The 11,760-nt window shown below is 39.7% G+C and overlaps 1 pseudogene; it reads right to left on the bottom strand.

Moving 5' to 3' along the window:
- Positions 1-8,872: 8,872 nt before the first annotated feature.
- Positions 8,873-11,760, bottom strand: part of Abcg2-ps1 (ATP binding cassette subfamily G member 2, pseudogene 1) — a 57,396-nt pseudogene continuing 54,508 nt past the window's right edge.

Raw genomic sequence — 11,760 nt, 5'->3', positions numbered from 1 at the left:
AAGTTGCCTTATAGTCCTCAACATGTTTGATATGCTAGAACTATGGGATATCTGCTAATGCTGCTGACAGGGAGTGAGACCAGCACAGAAAAAGTTTGTTGCAGTCAACACAGATGAAAAAGGAGTGACATTCTGAAGACTACTTTGACATCAGACATGGAGATGCAGAGTTTGAAGTTTGCCTAGCTTGTTTCCTGTCTTGCTTTGGGGATTACAGTTATGTGATTAAATGAATATCAGAAGAGAAGTTGAACTTTGAACTTTTAACATTATTGAGGCTGCTATATACTATGGGGAATTTTAAAGTTGGACTAAATGTTCAGATTCAGAGGTTTGCATTATGTTATTTTTATGTGTGGCCCTCATAGGCTCATGTATTTGAAAAGTATAAGGGGGGGGCAAGGAGTAGAATGCGATAGTTTTTATATGCTTGGCCCAGGGAGTAACACTATTTGGAGGTATGGCCTTGTTGGTATAGGTGTGTTTGTTGGAGTAGATATGTCACTGTGGGCATGGCCTAAGACCCTATTCCTAGCTGCTTGGAAGCCAGTATTTTGCTTGACACCTTCAGATTAAGATGTAGAACTCTCAGCTCCTCCTATACCATGCCTGCTTGGATGCTGTCCTGTTTCCACCTTGATGATAATGGACAGAACCTCTGATCCTGTAAGTCAGCCCCAATTAAATGTCGTCCTTATAAGAGTTGCCTTGGTCATGATATCTGTTCACAGCGGTAAACCTCTGACTAATACAGTTTGTGACTCCATCCCTCCACTGGGATCCCTATCCACTGGAGGTGGTCTCTCAGGTTCCCTCTCTCCACTGTTGGGTATTTCGGCTAAGGTCATTCTCATTGTGTACTGGGAGCATTTCATGTCCCAGGTCTTCGGCACTTTCTAGAGGTTCCCTCCACACCCACACCCAGACACTGCATATCTTCATTCATCCCTTTGGTCTTCTGAACTTCTCTTCTCTTTCTCATCCATCTCTGATCCTGCCCTCTTTATCCCTTGCCCTAGTGTCTCCCACCCATATCCTTCCCTCCCTCTGCCTCCTGTGATTATTTTGTTCCCACTTCTAGGTGGGATTGAACCATCCTCATTAGGGCCTTCCTTCCTTTTAAACTTTATAAGAGACAGTGAGTTGTATCATAGGTATTTTGAGGTAAAGGACTATATCCATTTATCAGTGAAAACATACCATGCATGTTCTTTTGGATCTGGATTATCTCACTCAGGATGATATTTTCTAGTTCCATCTCTTTGTCTGCAAAATTCCTTATGTCCTTATGTAAATGAACTACATTTTTTGTACCCATTCTGTTTAGGGGCATCTGGGTTGCTTTCATTTTCTGGCTATTATGAAGGTGGTTATGAACATAGTGGAACCCCTATGTGTCCTTGTGTGGTGGGGCAACTTTTCAGTATATATCCAGGAGTGATAAAGTTTGGTCTTCAGGTAGAACTATTTCCAGTTTTCTGAGGAAGCACCTGATTGATTTCCAGAGTGGTTATACCAGTTTGCAATCACACCAGTAATGGAGGAGTGTTCTTCCTTCTCCACATCCTCACCAGCATGTGCTGAACCTAAATCCCTCATTCTTAAGAATCTTTGATTGACCACTTGCCGAGCAATGCTAACTCTCTAGGAAGACCGCATAGGTTTGTTTTTGTTTGTTTGTCTTAATTATGGGGAAAAATTCAGCTTCTCTAAGAGAAGTCTATGAATACATACAATCAACTTATATGGTGTGGCAGTCAGTCGCATTGCATCTCCAGTCAGGAAGCAGAGATAAGATTGTCGAAACTCAGCTTGCTTTCTCCTTTCCCCTTTTACTCTGTTCAGAACCCCATCACTTAGAATAAAGCCCCTCACACTGAGAGTCAATCTTTTCCATAGGGACTCATTTTGGTGCACTGTATAAAAGGATCCAGTCCATCTTGATGAGGAAGTCATGGAGGCAACAGTGTAAGGTGACTAGTCAAATTACAAGGAAGAAGTTTGTTGGTAAGAAGTTTGTTGGTAGTCAGTTTATCCCAATTCCTTTAATTCAGTCCACAATCCAACAAAGGGCATATTACCCCCCAAAGTTCTCCTCAGTGAAGTTTCTCAAAACTTTTGATAGACCATAACAGCCAATTAAGGTTTTAACAACTTGGTTCAGCCTTATTCTAATTAGCTAAGAGTGGATATTTGGCACCCACCTAACAAAGGCAGGTTTTGTAGATTAACTTTGTGGCTTCCTCAGCTGGGGACTTGGAAACAGACTGGATGAACAACAAGTCTTGCCAGTCACTGAGTTCCATATTCAGTGAACTCCTCCATGGACTCTGAATCACTCATTCCTTCAGGTTCCTAACCTGTTTGAGTTTCTGTCCTGACTTCCTTCAATGACATAGAAAGATAGGAAATCATAATGTAAATAAAATCTTTCCTCCCCATGTAACTGCGGTCATTGTGTTTCATCACAGCAATAGCAACTCAACTTAAGGTAAATCTCATGTACTCATAGATAGATAGATAGGTAGATAGATAGGTAGGTAGGTAGATAGATAGATAGATAGATAGATAGATAGATAGATAGATAGATAGAGATATGTAATAGATGGATAGATTTGGGGACTGGCACCATGGCCCTTCCAGTATAGATGCTTACTCAATAAGCCTAGAGACCCGAGGTTAATTCCAGCAACCTGCATAAAGGTGGATGGAGAGAAGTGACTTCATGTATTTGGCCTCCACATGTGTACAATGGCATGCATTGTGAAACACATGCACACACTCAAAAAATCTAAGCATGTGAATAACATTTCATCACTGTGATGTAAGAGTGTAATCCCCGCTACTCTGCAGACTGGGGCAAGAGAATCACAAGTCTGAGATGTATCTAGATACATACTGAGTTCGAGACCATGCTGAGCAACTTAGTGAGGCATTATGTCAAAAACAAATGTAAGAAGAATTGTGAATATAGTATACGATGCTCTGAAACCAATCTTGTGTATTGACGGCAAACAAATGGACACACACATGCATGTTGCTCTTAGAACTCATCATTTTGAAACAAAAATCTAAGTTCTAGGCATGGGCTATCAGCCCATATTATTGATCAGAAAGGCCCTAGAGGAACCCAGAAATGATACCCTCTATTGCCATTGCATTTTGTTATCTGTCATGGGTAGTTGTCAAGAATCTTTTGTGAAGATACTACTCACTTTTAGGACACAGAGAAAATAAATTTTGAAATGACTGGGAAACTCTTCCTGCTGCTTAGTTTTCATAATTCTAGCAGGTACTATGAGGCTGGCGGGGATAAAAGATATCAGTAGTGTTGTTGAGTATTAAATCCTTCTTGTTACAACACTAACTAGACAGGTAAGATGTGGCCCCTGGTACAATAGTGACCAGAGTGTATATAGAGTTTACCAATTGCTCCTTTGACTGGATATGAGTAAAGTTCTTTTTCCATTGAAAAGATTTAATACCTGATGGCCACCCCATAAAAAAAAAAAAAAAAAAGAACCAAAGAATACCAACATTCTCAACTAGCTCAAACCCCTGAGGGCTCCCAGAGGCTAAGTCACCAGCCAAGGAACATCCATGGGCTGGCCTGTGGCTCCTTGCACATATGTAGCAGAGGACAGCCTTATCTGGCCTCAGTGACAGAGGATACACCTAATCCTGTAGAACCTTGATGCCCTAGGCAAGTGAGATGCTGGACGCATACTGGGGGAGTGGAGGAGAAACCTCTCAAAGGCAAATGGGGGATGGGGCAAAGAACTTTGGGAGGGGAGACTGGGAAGGGTGACAATATTTGGAATATAAATAAATAAAATAATAAAAAACATTTAATAACTACTACTCTGAAGATGGTCAAAACAACTATGGCTGTAGAAGTAATAGGCCCTAGGGAGAACATATTGATGTTACTTTATTAAATGGCCATGTTGGCAAACTGCCTTCAACATGGTGATTTTTTTATGTCTATAGATTTGTATTCCTTCTCCCACTTTCGGTCAGAGCTGCATCTTATCACAGTGGGCAGTGGTTAGTACAGAGGCACATTACTGTTCACAGAATGAGCAATGGTGAACGTTCACTGTATGTGAGTCATCAGTATCAACTTTCTTTCCCCAGGGCTCAAGAGATCAAAAATATCAAAAACATGGACTTAAAGAATGCAAAAGCTGGAGGATGTGGCGAAGTGTTGTGTAATACTATCATCTGAACAGGGTTTGGACATCACAAAGATGACTTCAGAGTAGCAGTAGTTATCAACACAAGACAAAATCTGAACTGTTAAAAATCCAGCATGAGGGAGCAGGGGATCCTGAAGCCTTACCCCCACTTATGAAACCATTAGCAGTTGATGGCTACTGGGCTCAGAAAAGTCACTTCATTTGTTTGTTTGTTTGTTTGAGAGTGTGGCCACTAGTGCTAGGTTCACCATACTCCCAGAGGATGGCCCCACATAAAGGGCACACGAGCAGCACTCACTGAGTGCAGTGGGCTAATTTTGTCAAGGCTAAATACATAATTATTAAAGGAGTACATGAACTTAGAAGGGAGATGAGATGGGGTTTTTGGGGAAAGTTAAAGTTGAGCAGTGAGGGGTAAATATGAACAAAGTACATCACCTGATGTTAAAAAGTTTGGAAGAAGAAATAAAATATTACAATGAATAAGAAACCTGGACTAAATATAGTCAGACATTCTGGGAATCAATATAAATGAAAGGAATATCTATGAAGCTATATCCAAGATGGGGAACATATGGCGTCTCTGTTAGGGCCTTTCTTTGTGCCATCACTTTCAGATACTCTCCACTGCAACCTCAGGAGGACAATGCAAATCTCCAACAGTTGCTTAAAAATAGGTTTGAAAATTATATGGAAACCGAAAATGCATGGTATCTATGCTAAACTGATGATAAATTTACGTTTTCTGTCAAAATGTAATTAACGACTCAAAACTTACATAAAGCTGATAACTCAGATATATGACTATTATTTGATGGCTAAACATATATTTAATCCTAATTGAATGAATTAAATTAATTGTAAATTAATTATACACAGTCAACTGACCGTGACTCCATAGAACATAGTGACTGTTCCCTGCTATGCGCATAAGTAAAATGTTAAAAGCCAAACGTTGCTTGTAGAAAATAAATTCATATTGTACGGTGTAGTGACCTCAAGAAGTATATTTTGATTTGAAAAAAAATGTTTGGGCTCATGAAATAAATGGTGGAAGAAACATTGATTTTTCTTAAATAATGAAATCATTGACCCATTTTATGACTATTCGTTTCCTTTTCTACTGTACAGAATTTAAGAATAAGTGTCCTAAGAAAAATTCAGTAGCACTAATAAGATGAAAAGCAGAAATAGAAAACTGCCCTATTCCTAGTTTTAAGCTAACCACATTTACAAAATGGTACAACTGCTTATAGTAGCCATCCTGTAGATCATTAATTACATATGCTTACAGTGATGGCAGTCTTAAAAGAATCACCCAGGGCACTATGCTGACGTTTCAACCACATTGTCATTTAAAACAATTGTTCTCTAATTGATGTACAGTTGTGTCAGAGGAATTGATTGTTCATGTCTAGCTGTCAGGAATGCTCTTACATCTGAAGTAATATCTAAGAGAACAGAGTTAAATAATGTTAATTTATAACTGGAAAGCACAGCAACCTCTGATCCAAAGGTTATATAAGCTTCTGCCTTTGAGTCATGCCTTTTATTAGTCTAATTCTGGATAACTTCTGCTTCCTTCCAAAGTCCTTATGTAGGGGATGGAGGCGGGGGAGAACGAATTCTGTAAGAACACTGAAAACACAGGCATGAGGAGCTGTGCTCAAAATACATGCAAACCCCCAAGTGTAGCCCTATGTCTTACACGTACAACACTGGTAAAGAAAGAGACATTTAGACATCTAAGTTTGGGGAGACCACAAACTTAGCTCCAGGTTGTGAAAGAATAAGAATAAGGCTATGAGTGATAGATCAATATGTCCTTTGTCCTCCTCTAGTCTACGTACACACATGTGCAAATGTCATAAACACAGTAAAAATGTCCAGATTATTTTACAATTGGCTCTTTCCTAAGTGCCAACAGTCCACTTGACTTGAACAAATGATTGGCAAGGTATCCTCATTCTCACTCAATCATCCAGTAAGTGTCTGTAGTAGTCATCTGAACTAACTACTGTTTACATTTGTAACAAAAATTTGATTTTATTATTTTAGTTAAATTTCTGGTGCTATAAATCCAAGCCAGCATATGATACATGCTGGGAAAGTGCTGAAAAGTCAACATTGTGACTTTCAAAATAGGGTCTTTGAGGGAGTGAATCTTTGAGCTTGTGTACATTTTTTTTTGTTATTGAATAGTTTATGATTTTACATTTCGTCCTTCTGGTCTAAACCAGTGCAGTTTTCCTCTTACTTCATTCCCTCATCTCCCATGCACCCTCCCCCCGTTGCTATGAGGATGCTCTTCCTCCCACCCACCCACTTCCACCTAACACCCTGGCATTTCCCTACACTAGGACCTTAATAGGACCAAGGGATTTTATACCTATTGATGCCAGATTATGCCGACTGCTACATGCTGGAGATCCCCCTACCACCATGTGTACTTTTTGGTTGATGGTTTAGTCCCTGGGAGTTCTGGAGGGAGTGTGTTTGGTTGATATTGCTTTTCTTCCTGTGGGGTTGCAAACCCTTTCAGCTCCTTCAGTCCATTGTCAAACTCCTCCATTAGGGTCCCTGTACTCAGTCTGATGGTTAGTTGCAAGCATCCTCATCTGTATCAGTAAGACTTTGGCAGAGCCTCTCAGGAGACATTCATATCAGGCTCCTGTCAGTAAGTACTTCTTGGCATCAGCAATAGTGACTGGGTTTGGTGACTGCATATGGGATGGATCCCCAGTTAGGGCAGCTTCTGGATGGCCTTTCTTTCAGTCTCGGATCTTTGTATTTCCTCTGGTGAGTATTTTGTCCCCCCTTCTAAGAGGGACTGAAACATCCACATTTTAGCCTTCCATTTTCTTGAGCTATATATGGTTTGGGAATTGTATCTTGGATGTTCCAAGTTTTGGGGCTAATATCCACTCATCAGTGAGTGCAAACCATTTGTGTTCTTTTGTGATTGGGTTACCTCACTCAGGATGATATTTTCTAGGTCCATCCATTTGTCTAAGAATTTCATGAATTCATTGTTTTTAATAGATAAGTAGTGCTCCATTGTGTAGATGTACCACATTTTCTCTATCCATTCCTTTGCTAAAGTACATCTGGGTTCTTTCCAGCTTCTGGCTATTAAAAATAAAACTGCTGTGAACATAGTCCAGCATGTGTCCTTGTTATATGTTGGAGCGTCTTTTGAGTATATGCCTAGGAAGAGTGTAGTTGGGTCCTCAGGTAGCACTATGTCCAGTTTCCTGAGGAAGTGCCAGACTGATTTCCAGAGTGGTTGTACCAGCTTGCAATCCCACCAACAATGGAAGAGTGTTCCTCTTTGTCTATGTACTCACCAGCATCTGCTGTCACTTGAGTTTTTGATCTTAGTCATTCTGACTGTTGTGAGGTAGAATCTCAGGGTTGTTTTGATTTGCTTTTCCTTGATGAATAAGGATGTTGAACATGTCTTTAGGTGCTCCAAGGCCATTCAAAATGATCATTCCCCATGACCAAGTAGGCTTCATTCCAGGTATACAGAGATGGTTCAATATATGGCAATCCATTGACTTATTCACTAAACAAACTCAAAGAAAAAAACCACATGATCATCTGATTAATTGCTGAGAAAACATGTGAAAAAATTCAAAACCCCTTCATGATAAAAGTCGTGGAAAGGTCAGTATTTCAAGACCCATACCTAAACATAGTAAAAGCAGTATAGAACAAAATAGTAGCCAACATCAAACTAAATGGAGAGAAACTTGAAGCAATCAGGGACAAGATAAGGCTGCCCACTCTGTCCCTAAGTGTTCAATATAGTACTCGAAGTCCTAGCCAGAGCAATTAGACAACAAAAAGAGGTCAAAGGGATACAAATTGGAAAGGAAGAAGTCAAAGTATCACTATTTGCACATAGTATACTTAACTGACCCCAAAAATTCCACCAGAGAACTACTAAACCTGATAATTTCAGCAAGGTAACTGGATATAAAATTAATTAAAACAAATCAGTAGCCTTCCTCTATTCAAAGGATAAACAGGCTGAGAAAGAAATTAGGGAAATGAATCTCTTCACAATAGCCACAAATAATATAAAAAACTTGGTGAGATTCTAACCAACCAAGTGAAAGTTCTGTATGACAAGAACTTGAAGTCCCTGAAGAAAGAAAACAAAAAAGATCTCAAAAGATGGAAAGATCCCCCATGCTTATGGATTGGAAGGATTAATATAATAAAAATGGCCATCTTGCCTACAGAGTCAATGAAATCCCCATCAAAGTTCCAACTCAGTTCTTCATAGAGTTAGAAAGAGCAATTTGCAAATTAATTTGGAATAAAGAAAAAAGCAGGATAGCAAAAACTAGTCTCAACAATAAAGAACTTCTGGAAAAATCACCCTCCCTGATGTCAACCAATACATTGTTTTACAATTACAAGCAAATGTAGTACAGAGCAACTTTAATAAAAACTGCATGGCATTGGTACAGAGACAGGCAGGTCAATCAATGGAATAGAATTGAAGACCCAGAAATGAACACATACACACCTATGATCACTTGATCTTTGACAAAGGAGCTAAAACCATCTAGTGGAAAAGAGTTAGCATTTTTCACAAATGGTGCTGGTTCAACTGGAGGTCATTTTTTTAATCAAACTGCCCATATTTAATAGGAATACAATTAATAGTCCTTTAAAGGGGAAATTAAAAATATCTTTTTGAGAAACAGCTATTTCAACTAAGCAACTGTACAGAAGATAATACTCATGTAAGTCAGGGCCACATGATACTTCCACAGTCCCCAAGGCTGACACATCAATGCCCTGATTTATTAAGTAGTCATTACCAGTACATATTGTATAGCTGTTAACACAGGTGTTGTTGACAGGTACATTGAATACTGGACAAAAGTCTTGATCCCAAGAATTTATTATGCTCTAAACTCTAAAGCAGTAAAGCCAGATCAAGGAATGCTTAAGTACTGAAGGCAAGGAAGCCAAGGTCCAATGGTTCTGAGATTCACCAAGAGGACAGAAAAGAGCATCCTAAATACAAAAGAGATTGTCATGAGAAGTGTTGCTACAGAAACCAAGCGTTGGCCTGTAGCTACAGCCAGTGCCATGGAACTTTCTGTATAAGCTGCCATTATAAGGGTAAATATCATGATGAAAAAGCCTCCACCATCCTCTTCAGTCGTAACATGAAGTATAATGAACAAGTGTATATAACACTTGGCAAGAAGGCCATAGTAGTAAATCAAACAAAAGCTTTCCAAAGAAGTAAGAAAATACTCTGTAATATCCACTGATGTACTCATGTATAAAGAGTTAGTTTCTTCTCCATTATGAAGAGCTCCATAGCTAACAAACTGGTGAAACCCTGATTGGTGGTCAGGAAAAGGTAAACCCCAGCTCTGCTTTGCATTCCAGTGAGATCATTTTTCAGACCAAAGTAAATGGCACCAATAATCAGCTCCAATATGACTGTACCGATTGACTGAGTTATAGAAGCTTTTGGATTCCCGAGCAAGTTTTTAAATGAACGCCTGGCAATCCATCTGAGCTGATGACAGAATGAGGTAACATATAAGGCTCTTTGAAGGTTTCTTCTTCTGAGCTACTGGAAGTTGATCTAACTCAGCTTTTGTTTCTCCATAGATGGCAGAATTGATGTAAAACTCAACTAAGTTTTCTATTACTGGCTTCTCTCTCTTGGAACGCTCTTCAGTCTTGTTTGCTTCATGGTCTTGTTCCTCTCTATTTAACATCACAGCTGAAGGAATCTCTGATGATATCAAGGAAGAAGTCTGCAGGGTTGTTGTAGGGCTCACTGTGGTAACCTGATGATGCAAAGTACTCTTCTTGTACAAAACTCAAGTCCAAGTGGATAAATGACCTCCCCATAAAACCAGATATGCTCAAACTAATAGAAGAAAAAGTGGGAAGAGCCTCAAATACAAGGGCACTGGTGAAAATGTCCTGACCAGAACACCAGTGGCTTATGCTCTAAGATCAAGAATTGACAAACGGGGTTGGGGATTTAGCTCAGTGGTAGAGCGCTTGCCTAGCAAAGTGCAAGGCCCTGGGTTCGGTCCTCAGCTCCAGAGAGAGAGAGAGAGAGAGAGAGAGAGAGAGAGAGAGAGAATCGACAAATGAGGGACCTCATAGAATTGCAAATCTTCTGTGAGGCAGAGAACATTGTCATTAGGACAAAAGAGCAACCAACAGATTGGGAAAAGATCTTCACCAATCCTACAGCAGATAAAGGGCTAATATCCTAATATCCAATATATACAAAGAACTAAAGAAGTCAGACTCCAGAGAACAAAATAACCCATTAAAAAATAAGGTACAAATAACTATACAGAGACTGCTACAAACTTGTAGTTTTTGGGTCAAATAGCATAAATAGATAGGGAATAATTAAAATGTGAGACTCCTCTGCTTTGTAATTTCAAAAGGGGTGGGGGTGGGGAAGAGTGATAGTTAAAATGTTTACAAAAATTTAAGTTCCCTGGGAACTTCCTCCAGTATGTTCCAGTGTGGAGGAAAAAATAAATAAATTAAAAAAATGGGGTACAGAGCTAAACAAAGAATTTTCAACTGAGGGATATCAAATAAACTTGTGATACTCTTGTTTTGATCTCTAGGGAACTGGAGTCATAATCCTGCTCCATACACCCAGACTCTATCAACATTTTCATGACATACATTCTTGTCATTTAGGGCACTTGGTACAGCTACAATGTATTGGAGATTATTCACCAGGCAGCCATGTGCGTTTTAATTGCAAGCCTACATAATTGAAATGTAGATGAAGAAAAGCAAGACAGAAACGTTGCAACAGGTTCTATGTCACTTTATTTTAGGATATCTGATGGAGTCCCAGATCTTCCAATGGCTGAGGACAAAGTGAGGTCTTTGATGCACTTTCCACATGATTGATACTTGCTGGAGTATCACTTTACACGTGCTTGATTAATCAGTGTGTATGAGAGTTAATATACAAACAATAGAATTCATCATGAAAGGAAACACAGAGAGCAGAAATTGCTTACTAAAATGGTGCTCTCCTTGTCTTATTGACCATTCTTCTTCCACTAAGCACCCCCCAAAACACACACATAAATACACACACATAGTCATATACATTTACCACTCAGAAATAACTTAAACCATTAGATATCTCAGCCCTTTAATACAATTTTATATTCTGTAACTATGATATTGGAAATTAAGAAGACTGGAATCTTAATTTTTTTCTTATTTTTCTACATTTTTCTTAAATTTCAGTTCTGCTGAAGAGTTAACTGATGAAGACTTAATAAGAATTGCATAAAATGACACCCGCGGATCCCGGCCCGCAGCAGCTCTCTGCTCCCAGACCCGGTGAGAGAGAGACCCAACCGCCTGGTCAGGTGGGCACTCCTGAGGCTGCAGAGCGGAAGAGACCACCAACACTGCTCACCCCTGCCCACATCCCTGGCCCAAGAGGAAACTGTATAAGGCCTCTGGGCTCCCGTGGGGGAGGGCCCAGGAGCGGCAGGACCCCTGCCGAAGACACCGCCGG

Source organism: Rattus norvegicus, chromosome 18 (assembly GCF_036323735.1).
Source record: "Rattus norvegicus strain BN/NHsdMcwi chromosome 18, GRCr8, whole genome shotgun sequence".
Taxonomy (NCBI): domain Eukaryota; kingdom Metazoa; phylum Chordata; class Mammalia; order Rodentia; family Muridae; genus Rattus; species Rattus norvegicus.
Note: the sequence above shows the minus strand (reverse complement) of the source record. Positions and strands in the feature narration are given on the sequence as shown.